The 18320-nt window shown below is 34.1% G+C and overlaps 1 non-coding gene across 1 annotated transcript; it reads left to right on the forward strand.

The window, feature by feature from the left end:
* The first annotated feature begins 1569 nt into the window (after positions 1-1569).
* Positions 1570-1677, forward strand: LOC112083228. Its single transcript, XR_002897520.1, has one exon. It is a non-coding gene; the product is annotated as a small nucleolar RNA R71 (small nucleolar RNA).
* Positions 1678-18320: the final 16643 nt, after the last annotated feature.

An 18320-nucleotide genomic window follows, 5' to 3' on the forward strand; every position in this document is an offset into this window, starting at 1 on the left:
GAATAAGGGGGTCCTTAGGTTCTCTTTCTAGTTCTAGAACTACGAAATCGGTGGGGATGGAACATTTTTCGATTTCGACGGGAACATCTATCAGGATATCTACAGGTTGTCTAACAGAACGATCAGCTAACACTAAGGAAATTTTAGTAGGCTGGAAAGTGTGATGTCCTAAACTTCTACTGAAAGAGGCATCATGTTTATGCTTGATCCTAAATCACAGAGAGCACGCTCAAAAGCTACATCATTGATAGTGCATGAAAGTACGAAGCTTCCAGGATCGTTTTTCTTTTCAGGGATTCGGCTTTGCAGGATAGAACTACATTCATGGGTTATCATCATAACGCCTTCTTCAAGAGTTAAAGAATTTGTTAGAATACCCTTCATGTATTTTCTTAAAGCGAGAATCATAGCACAAGCTTCTACGAAAGGTAATTTCACATTTAATTGATCGATTAGCTCTTTCAGCTTAGCCTTTTCTTTCTCTTTCTTAGGGGCTCTTAAGGCTCTAGGATAAGGTGGTTTAGGTTTGTAGACACGAGTTGGTGGAGATGGAATTGGGTCTTCTCCGATAATTTCCTGGGCTGAATCTTTTCTTACTTCTTCTCCATCATTCTCTCATACCACTTCTTTTTCAACATCTTCAATCGTAATTCTTTCTCTTTCTTTCTCCTTTTCCTTACCCTTTTCCTCATCTTTGGGATCTTTAGGAAATTCAGACTCTTTGTAAGCTAGTCCACTCCTAAGTGTAATAGCTTTCACATGATCGGAGGGATCTGCTTCACTTGAGCTTTCGAAAGAATTTTCACTTGGCTCCTCCTCAGGTTTATCTAAGTTTTTAGAATTATTTTTGATCATTAGACTAAGGAGGGTGGAAAAGTTTTCATTGAAATCTTCTTGCATCATTTTAAGCTCAGATCTAAGATCACTAATCTTTTGAGACCTAGATTTTTTAAGCTCTAGAATTCTTTTGTTTAGGTTTTTAGCTTCAGAAGAGGGAAAACTAGGATATGGAATGGGATTAGATTGGATAGCCAAGATAGGTTCGGAAGATGGTACCGGTCAAGCTCGGAAGACGGTTTCCCGCGGTCAGAAGGTTCGCGACCGCGGTGAAACAGGTCTTGGCCGCGGTCAGCACCATCACGACCGTGGTGAAAGCTTGGTTTGCCGCGTTCCGGATGAATGGACCTGCGGTGGTCAGAAACGAATGTAAAATCCTGAATTTGGTAGACTTCTGTAGTGTTCACCATCCCTTGATCATAAGAATCCATTGGGTTGTCCCAACCGTCAAAGTTACACGTATTGTGCGCCTTGTTTGGTTGTTGCAATCCAAGATGACTCATTATGTGATGGAGACATTTTATAACTTCTGAGATCTCTTCTTTCTTCTCAGGAATTGCAGAATTACCAAAGGTTACTTGATTTCGGATGCTATTTGCAAAATTTTTGATGAAAACGTGAACATCTTCTACAGATCTAGTTGAGAAATCTACATTACTTGCTGTATCGAAAGAGTGTCGTAACTCCGGAGTTATACCGCGGTAGAAGATACCCAGCAGGTATTCTTCGATATATCCATGGTGTGGACAATCTCTTTGGTATTCCCTAAATCTTTCCCAAGTATCTAAAAGATCTTCATCTTCTTTTTGTTTAAAAGTTCGTATCTTGTTTCTTAAGAGATTTGAACGATTTCTAGTATAAAAACGATTTAAGAAAGCAGTTCTACACGCTGCCCACGTTTTTAGTGAAGCAGGTGGCAAAGATTTTAACCATTTTCTGGCATTGTCTCTCAGAAAGAATGGAAAAAGACTACACTTATGGTAATCCCCATTTGCTGTAATGGTTGCACATAATTCTTCGAACGTCTCGATATGGTCTATCGGGTTTTCGAATGAATAACCATAGAATTGATTTTGTTGAATTAAATGGATATAGGGTACCTTAATTTCGGTTTTCCATCCTTTGGTAAGGCTGGTTGAATAGCTCTTCGATCTCCCAAGAATTTCTCGAGTGAATCCAAACTTCCAATCAGTTCTTCATCATCTTCATGTTTTACCGATCCGACTAGCTCATCGTCATCATAGATCGGTTCTTCAAACTCATCATCAGTCAGGTCATCATTGCTTGGATCACCATCCACATGATATGGTGGATCATCAAGAGTTCCGGGAACATGTTCCCGGTCTCTCATCGCAGATAAACCTGAAAAAATTCAAAAGAAAAAGTAAAAGTAAACAAGTGTTCTAATGGTTTTAAGTTGGGATTCACAACAAAACAAATCAAAGTCTCCGGCAACGGCGCCAAAAACTTGATTGGCGAGCAAAAGCGGGGTTGTTGTTTTCGTTTTACTAAGCTTCAGGTTTTAAATTTATAACCCCTAAATGTCTGCAAGTGCACATATGTGCGCTGTAGTACTTAGGGTATCGATCCACAAAGACTTAGGTGTTGATTGGTTCATCCGCTTCACCCGCAAACGCAGCGTTTGCGGTTGGTGGCGGTTAATGGCGTTTTATCACAATCATAAAAATTGCTGCAAACCGCTCCGTATCGTTTTATACCGCTGAAATCCAAAAGCTGCTTCTTGCCAACGTTTGCGGCTGCGGGCGGTAGCGGTTGGGTAAAAAAATAAAAATAAATAAATTTACACTAGAAAAAAAGATCACATTAAAAACAATTATAAAACCCTAACCCTACTAATCTTCTCTTAAATATATATAAACTCTAACCTCTATCAAGTTCTAGTCTATAATCATGGCTTTCCATATCAGTTGAAGAAAATTAAGATACAAATATTAGTGCCATAATACTTTAGTTTAATTTATTTATATTAATTGTTCTGTTTCCACATTTAAATTTAAAGTAAGAAATTATAAATATGTTTCTTATTAATTACAAAATTAGTTTGTTATAATTTTTTTTTCTTCAGAAAGTTACATGATCAAACGAGATGACATGTGCGTTATTTCAATGGATCATTGTGGAAAAACAAAGTCAAGATAAATATCCTATATTTTTGAGTGCACTCCAGAAAGAACGTATGTTGAAGAATACTAATGTGCAATTTGGAGTTGATTTGAGTTGGGATCGTGTAAAAAATCGATTAGATCAATTGAAGAAATTTTACATCATGCATAAGAAAAATCCAGAAGATCCACGTATTGGAGCAAATTTTTTCCACTCTATTACATTATTAGACACAACTTTGAGGGATGTTCCCAATAATTGAAATAAAATATATTATAATAAAATTTCTTAATTTTTAAAATAATTATTTAATATTTATTTATAATTTATTAATTATTTTAAACTATTGATTTTGATATTAATCATGATAATATAGTTTTTCTATTTGTTTTATAATTATATATGATGTTTATTTTGGTAATTTTATGTTTAACTGCTAAAACAGTCGCTGGTTTGCCAGTCAAAATTATCCCGCAAACGGATCCGCCTTAAAAAATTTAACCAGTCGTGCAAACCGCTGAATAACGCTCAAAACCACAATCGTCCGCTTCCGCAAACTCCCGCACTCGCAACCACAACCACTGCGTTTAAACCAGTCAAGTTCTGGGGTGGTTCTGGACACTTAGGGCTTCAAAAATAACGAGAGGAATTAATCTGGGGCTTTAATTAAGTTGTCTGGAAAGTGAACGACCAAGTTCCGCGGTCGCGGTGGCTCTACCCGTGGGAAAACAGGTGTTGGCCGCGGTCCCGGCACATGACTCTCTTCCGGAACTGCATTTTCTGTCATTCTTGCATCGGGAGTATTTGAAGATCTAACCGTTGGATTGTCTCCAAACCAAGTGCATTAGAAAGCTGGTTGGATCCTCTATGTTGTCGCAAATGTTGGGGGTGATCAGACGGTTAGAAAGTCTTCATCGTTTGTCATATTTCTGACGGTATGCATTTATCCAAAATTGCCCATTTGTTCCAAATTGCATATCTTTTGCCCAAGTTTCCTGTAAAGTCTTTTGAAACTCTAAAACATTGAAAACACTTTAAAAAACCATTGAAAAAAGAGTTAAAACAACTGTATAAAATACAATTATGATCCATACAAGTGGTTAAAATACGGTGTTATCATTGGGCATGCAAACCTTGCAACATCAAAGTTTTAGAGCATGGAATTATGTCTGATGATGAAGATTACGATAAGAGGATTCCTCTTTTCAGTTGCAAAAATTATGGTGATATTTATTCATATGATACCATCGTCGCAAGGTAATACAATGATTTGTCCCATAAAGTCAAGAAAACATTACTTATTTCATTAAGACTTTCTTAGGTAATATATCTAGCACATATAGCAGAATTATTTCATGTAGACTTTCTCTGATTGAATGGCTAAATGTTCCCCTTATTTTATTACATTGATTCGTCTCATCATACATTTATTTCGGCACTACATTACATGTTTATGATTGTAATATTTAAATTACTCACTCTTCTATTATCATTCAAACAATGTAGGTACTACATTGTATTATTTGTAACTGATGACTCAGACGTCGATGTCCGCTTCCTGATGTTTGATGACATTGCTCAAAGATTGTTAGGTCATTCAACTAAGTTTATAATAGACAAAATGATGAAGTTATTTATTAAATAATTGTATACATTATGCATTATTTACATTTTCTGAAATAATATTAATCCATTATATATAATGATGCGCATGATTTACCAAGAGGGCTCCCTGATGGCTTGACAAAGCTCCTAACTATGAGGATGCTTTTCAAAATAACAGTTTCAGAAGAACATACAAAAGAAAGCCAGTCTCCGTATGTAGTAGAACTATGGTCTCAAGATGTCGACATTATGACTGAGTGGGATTCTCATATGATAAAGTTTAGAGACTTCTAAAGCTCGCTTATCTGATCATTTAGTTAAATTAAGACGTCAACAATGTACCTATGTCTTCAGCAACCGTTGATGCTTACGAGTTCTGACGAACTTGATAATCCATCGTTTGGATCTTCACTCACTCCTTCATCTAAGAAGGTAATTAAGAGTCCCATCTATTTGGATGAAGGTGAAAGATCTGTTAACAAAAAGTGACCGAAGCAAGAGATCCCAATGAAGTTATGAAGAAGCAATAAATCATAATGAACTTATTGCAGAAATGCATTGCTGGTGATTGATTATTGCTTTTGATATTTGTAACCAATTTATCCAATGGGTGGATAACGTTTGAACTCTATTCGTTATTTTTTTGCGGTATTTGTGGAACTTTTTTGGCGTATTTTATTTAATCGTGGAACCTTAATATTGCCCTAGATTTTTTTTTTCAACCTACTGTCATAAATTTAGACTAGAGTTTCAATTAAGACGACATTAAAACCGTAACCGTTTTACTCCATCACATAGAAAACTATTCATTTCCTTATTCTCTTTCATCTTCAATCTTCACAAAAATATTAAAACAAAGAATGTCTCATTGTGAAAGACTTTCCGGTCTTTAGAAGTCAAACGGCGGATATCGTATTTGTGTACACTAAGAGATTGTTATGATTATACTCTCTTTGATTGACCTAATCGGATGTTAGTTCTTGCGGATGAATTTATAAGTTTTGGAGGTTTGAAAAGATTTACCGTATATATGTTTTAGGAATGTTTTTCTAAATTATTTATTTTTATAAACCGTGTAGGGTAATCACATCCTGTCAACTATTCAATATGATATAATGGACAAATTCGAGTATGAATTGGGTGAAGGAGATTGGGTTTTTCTTGGTAATTTTGAAGTTACTGACAGAGTGATTCGTCCAAGTATATCATCAAACAACTATCATATATATTTCCTCGAGGATACCATTGTTGAGAAAACCGATCCGAAGTCTTCAAGAGGAATCTACTCTTTTTGTGCATTCATGAATATTTTATATAGATTTATTCATACAGATAGATATCTTGGTATGTTTCTTACAACTTTTTTTTTTTAAAAATCGTTTATCTAAGGAACTCCAACATGTATTTAAAGGTAGTCCTTTATTGTTGCAGTTGATCTTCTCGGCGTTGTCACATTTGTTCAGAAACTTCAGTTACGAGTTCCTATGTCCAATACATCAGACACACACACGGAACGTCCACTTATTCGTTTTAAAATTCAAGATTTCAGGTCTGTACAACTTATTCTCAGAACATCTGTTATGTGTATATTTTTTATAAATTTTAAAGTATATTAATAATGTTCTAAATGATTTAAATATACAGTGGAGAAACTTTGAAATGTATTGCTTGGGATAACTTGGCAAGGAAATTTGAAGATCTTTGGACGAATCGGAAAAGGTCTTCTAGGCATATTATTGTATTGCGATTTTTCTCTTTCACTAGATGGAGAGGTAACTATCTACCTCATTATTTGATATTTTTAATTAATTAGAAGTTTTACATATATATTTTTTTCCAAATAGTGAGAATGTCTATGTATTTAGATGAATGGATAGTTGAATCGGAAAGATTCATATCTAATATTATCGAGGATCCTCCTACCCCAGAAGTGGAAAGTGCAAGGTTGAGGTATGTTTATTCCATCTTTGATATTGTATCCTATATTATAATATTTCTAAATATATGATAGTTATATTTCTTATTTTGACATAACGCTTGTAATGATAAAAAAAAAATCTTAATATTATTTCAGGCTTCCATCTTCAAATGGTTTTCCTCCGGTCCACGATGAATATGAAGACCAACCGTTATCAACGCCAGGAATTGCATCTTATCATCGGTGACGAAAATGTAAGTTCATCTTTTGAAAATTTTTATTCTGTTGCATGTTATGAACATTTAAACACATGAATCTCTGAAATGATTATTTGGTTCACGAATTTAGGACTACAAAATAGACACATTGATAGATCAGGATCTTATTTCTTCCCTCAGTCCAAAGTTTAAAGAAGGAGAATGGAATTATGTCAAATTCTTCAATGTTGTCAATGCGTTCGGATCTTTCAGAAATACTATAAACTACCACTTCATCAACATGAACGCCGATACTGTTGTAGACAAGACCTTTCAAGTCAATCCTAAGCATATGATGGATTTTATGCTATTCATGCCATTATGCGAGGGGAAAAAAAAGAAACAAAATATAACGTCAGCAGCACAGGGTGATCAGGAGGGCGATACGAGTTTCTAGGGTTTTATGGCGGCTTCCTGCCCACGAAAGGGCTCCGGCGACCATGACGACGCCGGAAAAGGAAATCTCTCCTCCTGAGGAGGTGTCTACTGATGTGGAGAAGGTATCAGCGTGTAAGGAGGGAGAAGTTTTAGCAGCTGTTGAGACCCAATCTAGGGTTTTGAGTTTAAAGGGCGATATTCAGGTTTCGCAAGCGGAGGAGCTCGGGGAGGGTTTAGAGGTGTCGAAGAGTGTTGGAGAGGGAGATCCAATGAAGGAGAAGGCTTTACAGAAATCATGGTCTTCGGTGGTGGGAGCAAAGGAGAGATTGCAGAAATATGATGTTGTTGTCGAAGACGTGAATGGGGTTGGTACCATTCAAATCCTAGACAGTGTTTTTGAGGATGCTCCTCCCCTTTGGGAGGGTTGTATCATCGGAAAGTTCGTTTCTAAAGCGCCTCATGTTGGATTCGTTCATATGACGGTTAATAAGATTTGTACGATGGGAAACAAATCTCTTAAGGTGGATGTTTTTGTCGTCAATGATACGACGATCAAATTCAAGATTCCAGATTCTGTTGCATGAGCCAGAGTTCTACGTAGAGGCATGTGGAGTATTAAAAATATTTCAATGATCGTTTCGAAGTGGAGTCCGGTTGTAGAAGAAGCACAGCCGGAAGTGAAGACTATTCCTATGTGGGTGGTTGTTCGTAATGTCCCGAGATCGATGTTTTCTTGGAAAGGTTTGAGTTTTTTAACAAGTCCTATGGGGGAGCCAAAAAAGCTTCATCCAGATACTTTGTGGGCAAAAAACTTTGAGGAGGCGAGAGTATTCGTAGAGGTGAACCTGGAAAAGAAGAATCCAGAGGCTTTTAGTTTCAAATCAAGCAAAGGGGTTGATACAATGGTGGAGTATGAGTTTCCATGGTTACCACCAAGGTGCACCTCATGCTCGAAATGGGGGCATCTGATTGCGGATTGCAAGGCTAAATCGGGAGATATCCATATCTTGAAAAAAAACAGTAACTAGTGTGACTGTTCAAGCCGTTGATGAGGCTGTTCATACAACTCCTCAAGTAGTCGAAGTTGTGTCTGCTACTGATGCTGTAGAAGTTGTCGATGATGTTGAGGCTCGAACTTCTCTAGCTAAATCACCTGTTGTGATAGCTCGGGAGGCAGGGGAAGAAAAGTCCTCGGGAACCATGGGTGTGCAGGATGGGGTTGCTTTGCCTCGAAGCATGGAGAGAACAATGAAGGGGTCGAAGCAGAGTGAAGAGGCTGAGTGGGAAACAACACAATTCTCATCAAAAAGTAAGCAGAAAGGAAAGTTGACGCAGGAAGTTGAGGTGGTGACCATATCCACACGGTTCCTACCATCTTTACATTTACTATATGTATTTAATCAATATAAAAGTCAAATATACCAATGAATTCAATGTAACCATTTTGGTTTGTTTGTAACTCATTTAATGCAATAAATGTCAAAGGTTGCTATTTATTCGGATTTTACAAAACAACACAACTTTTCAAACCATATACTTGCTTTCCTATACATATAAAAGGACTAAGTAGAAAAACTTCTCGCCATCTTAACTAAAAACAAACCTAAAATCCCAGAAAACAACCACTTTCCTTAAACATGCCTTGCTATTGTACTCTTGAGTATTTTTCTCCCACAAAATCTGACTCTAGAATCCTTATAAAAGTTCTACGAGTTTGGGAACAATTCAACTACCGTAATCAACGCCACGAATTGCATCTTATCATCGGTGACGAAAATGTAAGTTCATCTTTTGAAAATTTTTATTCTGTTGCATGTTATGAACATTTAAACACATGAATCTCTGAAATGATTATTTGGTTCACGAATTTAGGGCTACAAAATAGAGACATCAATAGATCAGGATCTTATTTCTTCCCTCGGTCCAAAGTTTAAAGAAGGAGAATGGAATTATGTCAAATTCTTCAACGTTGTCAATGCGTTCTGATCTTTCAGAAATACTATAAACTACCACTTCATCAATATGAATGCCGATACTGTTGTAGACAAGACCTTTCAAGTCAATCCTAAGCATATGATGGATTTTATGCCATTTGATGCCATTATGCGAGGGAATTTCCCTACTAAGTACTCTATCGGTGAGGCTTCTCAACTTTATTCAATTTAATATATATGGTTATAAATATTGTGTAATGAAAATGTTTCTTTGTAGATTTGATCGGCGTAATCATCTATGTTGATGATGAACTAAGTACTGACATTGATGACCCCTACGAGATGATTTTTGGACCTTCTCACAAATTGGACATTCAGATAAGGGACATGTAGTAAGATATTTTATATTATCATCTATATATGTAAAGGCCAATAATTTGTCTTATAATTTAGAGTATTTATATTTTAGTTAATGTTGTTGTAATATAATTTTGGTTTAGTTATAATGATATGGACATGGAACTCATTGGGAAGACTGCTCTGGATTTCTGGAAGAAGTGGGAAGACATAGGTACTTATGAAACAGTCTTGACTTTGCGCATGTTTCGTCTGACCTATGATTCTGAAGGTTAGTAATTAAATATAATCGAGTGGGTACATTCATTTCGACTTTGTTTATATGATATTTTGGCTTCTAACATTTGTTCCCTTTATATTTGTAAATCATACAGGGAGATATCGCATAAAGAATGCTGGAGACCATTTGAAATACTTTTCAATCCTCACATAAAAGAGGTTTTTGATTATCTTGACTGGTAATTTTTCTAATTGGTATTAATTTATATACAGTATAACCTCTGTAAATTAATACTCGATAAATTAATACCTCGATAAATTAATACATTTTTTAAGTCCCAAATTAGTTTTTTGAGCTGATTTATATATCGATAAATTAATAACTCGATAAATTATTAGAATATTGCAGTCCCGACATTATTAATTTATAGAGGTTTTAATATGTTTTATGTGATATTTTAATTTTTTTTCAATTGTTAACTTGAAATTGTTTTCTGTCAGGCTTCTGTTTACCGATATCCATGGAGATCCGAGCTGGCCATAACTTAATCTCTCTGCTTATATTTTAATACCAACTGTTAAACGTTCCCATTATGTAATATTTTCCCATAAAACTGGGATGAATTTGAACCTACTTTCGTATATTTGTAATGAAATATTTAGTATTTATTTATGGTAATGTTTAATTGCCAATTTACTTATGTCATTTAATATCATTGTATTTATTGTTTATATATTTACATTTATATATGTATAGTTTTGGGTTTAGCATATACCATCTAAATATAGAATTCATTTGAATTTAGAAATGTTACTTCCTTTATAGACATTTTATTCCATCCAATAATTTACATTTCCATAATAATAAGATATTGCCAAATTATACTACTACAATATTTTAACGGCCTTTTTTCATATTATGCCAAATTTAGTACCATACCAATTTATGTGAGTAGACTTGGAAATTACATTTATTACGAGCCTTTATGAGTTTTTTTATTTATAATTATGCCACGCGATGCAACTATAACGTTTTTAAGCAATTTCATCCAATGCTCAGTATTGATATATTTTTTTGGTCCAATGCTCACTATTGATCTATTAACAACTTTACGTGTAAGAGTAATTTTAAATTAATTCCGATTAACGTTTGCATTTCAGTGCTGACAACTGACGTTAAGCTTTTCTCATTACCTCACAATGTTGAGTGTAAAATATTATATAAATTATCGATGTTTTAATGTTTGTGGATTATAATCACTGTAGCAGATGAGCTTATAATCTTACGAATCAATACACATATATGAGAAAGTGAATTGGGAGAATAATTATTTTTTATTTCTTTCAAGATAATTAAGGTACAAAAAAAAAAACATAGATAATTTTAGCTAAACTTCGAAGTTTCTCCTTCCACGTTTATTCTTATGTGCCTATAAGATTCAAAAACATATAATGTAGTTAACTACAAACATATTAGTTAAACAAATCAATGTATTAATGGAATATTAACAGCTTACCCACGGAGATGTATCTAGGTAGCGGATTTCTGTCTTAACGAAACCAGCTTACCCACGGAGATGTATCTAGGTAGCGGGTTTCTGTCTTAACGAAACCGCATTCTATACATTTCAAACCTATCTCCAGATCTAGATGGAGATCGTGTTTTCCGTTCTTGCAACATTTCTTTGGATCATCAGTCAATTTTTCTTCATCAAGCTGCAGATGTTACATATTGATATGAACATTCAATAATACAGAAATCATCAATAAAACAGAATAATTTAAAGTTTAAATTACCTCAGAAGGAACCTCGATGGCCTTCTCAGTTGATTTTCTCAGAAAGTCATTCATCTCTTCCCACATATTAGTTTGCTCCATCTCTGATTCAGAAATTGGAGTAGGTGATGGTGTTTCTTCCACACCAAATCTCATGTTCAATGGTGGTTGATTAATTTTTAGTAATCCGTTTTTATCATAACATTTTTCTTGCTGATTCTCCATTTTTGTCTAATCTCTTATCAGGCGTTTAGGGTTGCAGAGTAAATTTTAGAAGTATGTTTATAATCGAAGCTACCTCATATTTTATATAGGATAGTATAGTTAAAAAATATTCAATGTCACAAAATTTCTATGTTTTTTTGGGAATACTGTTTCAACCAACCAATTTGACTTTTTCACTTTCGCTTTTGATAAATGGACATAATATTTACACAAGTCTTCCTCGTCCAATTCACACAACTTAGCTCATACAAAAATGTTGAAAAATTTGGATTTTCCTCTTTACAGTTTGATTTAAACCGCAATATATGGTAACATAATATTGTGCTCCGATAATTTCGAACTAATATTCTTATGAAGCAATTATGTATAAATTGAATTATCTAACCATATATTCTGGATATTTTAAAATATAATATGAATGATATTGATATATTGTTATTACTTTCTATAACCAGATGCATATTGTAATTTTTAACTTATTTGTATATTCGTGTATGCCCTATTTAATCCATCTATATATTCATATCATACTTTTGTGAACTGCAACTTCATTTGTTACACTGAAAAAAAATTCTCAATATCCTCCATTTCTACTGCTATGAACATGATAGGTAAGCCTTTTGCGTCCAACTTTATTCTATTAAAAATCCTTGGTATAAAACTATATAGACTTATCCTTTATAACTTCTTATCATACATTATTTTTTCGTTTTAACTGTTTTAACCAGTTCTTATGATTGTTTCAGAAATTATTCAATTTCATCTACCAAGAACAAATTCTTCCAAGCAAAACAAGATGGACAAACAAATGAAAAATACAAAATTTATTGCTTGGATGGAGTGTAACAAGATATATCAACTGCCAGATTCCTGCTCTACACTGAATTATCTCATCAATTTGTCTGGAATGCCACATTGCATGAGTGGAGGCCACGGGTGAAGGGTTCAGGAAATCCAACTATTCTTCAACAGTATTCAATTTATGATGGGAACATTTTTTTTTTGGGTTGTCTATTGAATATCATTAGAGGTCCTCGCAGTTATGAAGATATCCGAACAGTTAACGGTGTTGTATACGACACCTTCAGAGAAGCTTGCTATGCAAGGGGCTTATTCTCGGTCAATTATATTTATATGTCTTTCTTAAGATTAGTTTTAAAATTGCATGCTGAATCTTTATTTCAATAAGTTACTTTCATTTTGTTGTTTTTCATCGTCTTAATTTTTTACATTACTTTTATGTTGAATATATGAAATACTAAGGTAAATCATCTACTAAATACTACATTTACAACCGTTACATATTACATAATTAATACAACAGTCAACCAATTAACATTTTATTAAATATACCGTAACTTATAATTTATAATTTAGTTAATAAACTGTTATCTTTGTAAGTTTAAAGTATTGTTGATGCGGATTAATCGTAACTTAGTTGTTAATATGATAAATTATATCTCAAATTTTTCAAATCTCTAATAAAATTGAACAACTTTTTAAATTTCAAATTTAACTGAAATACATAATATAGAAAAATGCGATTTGTTGTTATTTTAGATAATTGCTGCGATGAGAAATGATAAATCTACCATTCCTAAAAATTTGGAAAATCGTTAACAAATTCATTCACATTATTGGATCTCATTCGATGTAAATAACAATATTCTACATAAGTAAGGACAGTATTTTCTAAAAATTCCAGTGAATAATAAAAAATAAACATTAGCAAAAACTAATGGAAAATGGTATACATTTCTCATTACCTACTGATCAATATTACTTGTATCTCACTCTACAAGAAGTATACTGTCAATACTTTATCCAGAATTTGGTATAAAGTACTAACAGTATACTTACTGTCGAAAATGAGCATTCAGAAGTAATATAATTACAATAACTCTATGGCGACACAATGAATAAAATTACTTATCCTGATGTGATTCTCCAAAGATGCACAAGAAATATTATGTAGGAAAACGTATATTTTTCTTTCATGTAAACATATTTTTTGTACGTCAGTGTGAGGATCACATAAGAAGAATAATTGTAGTATGGCTTGTGTTTGAGTGAGTAATTGTTTGCTTGGTTAGCTGATCAAAATTCTCTTATGGTGTGTATTTATAGAATTCGTACAGAGTGACTCCTCATTTTTCTTTGCTGTGTTTCATATTTCCCAAAAGTCGTTTATAATTAAAACATATTAAATAACATTTGACTGATTTATCACAATTTCTAAATGAAGATACATTTCGAAATAAATGAATACATCTTCACATATAATCTATAAAATATGTTCATATATGTCACATTTCGATGAATAACTTACGAACATAAAATTAATGTATGTATTCATAATTATATGTATTCTTCATCTAGACTTTCTTCATTATACATACCTAATTATAATTACTTATAATTTATGACTGCAACCATGAGCCAATTGTAAGATACAATCCAATTCTTATACTAATAACTTACCATTCGACCCAAAATTAGTAACACTGTACCCACACACACTGTCAATTATCAATATTATAAAATTCGACCCAATAAACTTAACAATATACCTAATAAAAATAAAAATTTTAAAAAACATTCAAGTCCGAACATGCGTGCAGACCAATATCTTAGTTCTAATAATAGAGCAACACAAAGAAAATGTATAGTCAAAAATAACAAAGTGCACATGTATGTGTATATATATATATATATACTAACAAAACGTATATATATATATATATATACGGTAAACCAAAAAAAATACTATTAAAACAAAAACATTTAAAAACATCTAGAAGGGAGACTGACAACAATCATTGTTAAGAACTTCCTTTCACACAAAAAATGGCTCAGAATAGGTTGTTGAATAAAGAGATTAAATCAGAAGTTTGGTGTCCCTAATGGTGAGAACATTTTATATTGTAGATTGGGCAAAGGATCTGATTTTAAGATCTTTAAGGACTTTGACCTTTATACAAGGGAAGAAGGATTTACTCATGATGGCCAGTATACTTAGTATGTTGATGATGAAAGGATCGAATACGCTACTTGTTCGCCTATAATCCGGGTAGTTTTGAAGACTTATGATTGGAAATAGAGATCCTAAATTAAATTTGATGAAGACAAAGTCAAAGAGATTTGAATAACTCTTCAATATTCATTCTCTTTTCATGATATAATTTTCAATTTTTTTTTAATTATTGAAGACTTAGTCTTCAATTATTAATATATATGAGCAAATTCCCACTTCTTGTTTTGTAAGAAGCATGAGAATTCCACATCTTTCCTTCCTTCTATTGTAACAGTCTTATTTAAGGATCGTTAAAGAAAATGAATAAAGCAGACAAGTACTCTGCAATCTTGTGTTTGTTAAACATTTATTTTCTCTGTTTTAAATTTTTAAAATCCCTCTCTCGTTTGTGTTATCTTTTTTTTTTTTTTTTGTCAACAGCTTGAACTAACTAGAACAGTCGGCTAACCAAACCGGGGTACAGAATTAACATAGATGATTTCTTGAGGGTGGACTCGAGCACTCCTTGCCAGGTTGTCCGCCTTCGAGTTCTTCGTACGCGGGATATATGTAAGGAGGAAAAACTGAAGCTGTCCTTTATTCTTCCGATCTCCTCCGAATGTAGAGCGAAAGCTGGCCGTTCGTCTGGTGTAGACACCATCTTCACCATCTCCGAACAGTCTGTTGCAAAAGCTACCTCCGTCTTCTGGTTGAGGAGCATGCAATGCATCGCCCATATGAGGGCCTCTACTTCTGCAAGAAGAGTCGTGAGACTCCGTCTTACTTTCTGTGCTCCCATTATTGTGTCCGTAATTCCTTCTTTAAAATAATACCATCCTAGTCCTGCAAATGAATCCGTCTCTTTCCAAGAGCCATCTAGATAACACCACCAGCCCTCATAAGCCGTGTATGGTAAACATTGGACGTTGTAAATATCTGAGTTGGGTGGGTCTTGTTCTTGCCTTTGGGCCTCCTCCCACAAATTCGCCTCTGTTTCTGCTATCTTTAACGTGTCCTGTGGATCAATATCTTTGTTGGAGTATACTTTTTCATTCTGTGCTTTCCAAATATACCATGCAATCCAAGGATATTGAGTTTTTTTCGCCTCTGGTGGGATTCTCCAGAAAAGATGATCATAATTTGAATAAACCGATGATCCCGGGAAGATCCCATGGGGCGACGGGATTTGGGATAATGCTCATGTCTGTATGGCCGGGGGACATTCAAACAAGACATGATTTATTGTTTCTTCCTCCACTCCGCACCGTGCACATTGCATGTCACATTGTATTCCCCTAGTACGTAATCTAGCTGGTACTAAGAGACAGCCGGATAGAACTTGCGAAATAAAGTGCCATAGTTTGGGGTGCACATTTTAATTTCCAAGTATGTGATTGTAGTGCTTTAATGTCTGGACCAAAAGGATCCAACTAGGCGTCCTCAAAGATATCTCTTTCAGTCTTATATCCAGATTTTAACGTGTATCGCCCGAATTTTGTAAAGTGCCACCCAAGCTTGTCTGGCATGTAGGATCTACTAGTAGGAATTCCCCGAATAATCTCCACATCCCCTGGATCAATGATCGTCGACAGTAATCCTAAATTCCATGATTTTATCACTGGATCAATCAAATGATTAACCATAAGATTTGGGTAATAGTTAATACCATTGCAAGTGGCTGGTCTCGGGCGAGAGGAAGGTATCCAGGGGTTGTTCCAGACAATACCCTCTCGTTTGGGTTATCAGAAATATAAAACATATATACTCTTATTTTTTAACATTATTGATTTCATAATATTTCTGTAAAAATAACTGATATATATACTAATGAGTATCAGTGATATAGTTGTAACAAATCATTCTTATTTATATTTTATTGAATTTTCAAATTTATGGTAGTACTAGTATTAGAAGTCGTACAAAAATATTAAAGAATAAAGTGTTAAAAATAATTGTCACACTTAAACGGTAAAGCAAGGACATAAAGTGTACGGGTTTTGATGTCCATAAATGTCTGTAAATGTGGCCGTTCGTGGCATGGTGCGACAACATAGCCACTGGTTATAATTGTGGCCACTCTTTGGCAACATAGCCACGAAAAGGCTATAAAATCATCCCTGGATATTTTGCAATGAAAAATTGTGTGACTTTAAACAGTGGCTAAATTATTACCGTGGCATGAAAAACTGCCACAATCTAACCACGTTTAATCTGTGGTAACTTTATAAAATTGATTTAACATTTATTTACTAATTATGTTATAATTTTGAATTAACAAAAACTAATTGCTGAAAATTAGAAATTAAATTTAAATACAATTAATAACTGAAATTCTTAAAATTTGATTAACCGAAACTTTTTTAATACAAAAGTCTATATCAGTTTCTGAAAACTATAGGAGTTTCAGATTCAATCAGTTTCAAACCTACATCAGGTTAACTTACAAAAAGATTATTAGTTTAACTTACATCACCATCAGTGATTTATAAAAAAGAGCATTCCATCAACCTACATATTGCCGTTAATAACTATAATCAAAATATATAACTATTGCAACTTCAAAGGACTAAAATCGATTGCTAATGGTTGAGATCATTTTCAAAATACTCATCAAAAGACTGAGGTTCAATGTCTGCCAAATTGATCAGACTGTTTGCAAGAGGAACTTGTGCTTGACAGTTTTCAGACAGTGACTGGTGCTCTGGAGTAGCTACCCACATCGGTTCTGTAGTATTTGTTGTTGCTGTTGTAGCTTTGAGAAAAACAGACCGATCAATCCTGTTAGCCTCCAAAAGCCTTCTTGAGGCTTCCATAATAGCAGCAATGTCTGTGGCCATGGACTTCATGTTTCCTTCAATCGAAGTCACCCTCGTTTCCAAATTCATTGTACGAGGGATGGCAGTTGAAGAAGACGGAATGGAATCACCGTAATAACGATGAGCAGATCCGAGTTCGTAAATACGCCCTTTGTAGGACATAACAACCTGTGATAAAAAGATAATAATTAAAATCAAATGATAATAAAAAGGGCAAAAAGATATAAGTAAAAGAGATGATTTTTTTAGTAAACTGAAAATAAGCAAAGAAATTTACCTCAAAAACAGACTATTAAGTTGTTCAGCCGAAACTGGTGCTGCATCAGATCCCTCGTCACTGACTGCCGCTTGACCAGATTGGATCTCTGAGTGTTGGGTTTCTTTACACTCTACTTCTTCGACAATTTTTTTTACTCGACCGTCTGCAAATGTGCCATCTTTTATAGTGTGTGTCTTTCGCACAAGCTCTGGCAATGATGGTTCAATCCCACCATTGGCAACCATCTAAAACAGATATTTAGAGATAATGCATTACTAAGAGATTTGATAGTTATATAACTAAAAATGATTAAATTGAAAACATTATATGAAAATTAAAATGAAGATTGCTTTCCATTTAATACTTGATTTTGATGAATAGTGTTGAACCAGCAGTGTGTACAAGTTGACTGAGACCACCTTGATTTGAGCAGCGACTTTCAGATGCCGACTTGCTTTTTTTTTTTTTGCTTTTTCAGTCCCCCAATATGTTTGCAAAGTATCCCAATCCTAAAGACTCATGAATGGTGGCCTCTTACCACTCCTCTTTCTCTTGCTGATGTTTTTAGAGATCAGTGACATCATAGTTAGGGCAGGATTATC

The sequence above is a fragment of the Eutrema salsugineum genome, unplaced genomic scaffold (genome assembly GCF_000478725.1).
Source record: "Eutrema salsugineum unplaced genomic scaffold, Eutsalg1_0 scaffold_7, whole genome shotgun sequence".
NCBI classification, from domain to species: Eukaryota; Viridiplantae; Streptophyta; class Magnoliopsida; order Brassicales; family Brassicaceae; genus Eutrema; species Eutrema salsugineum.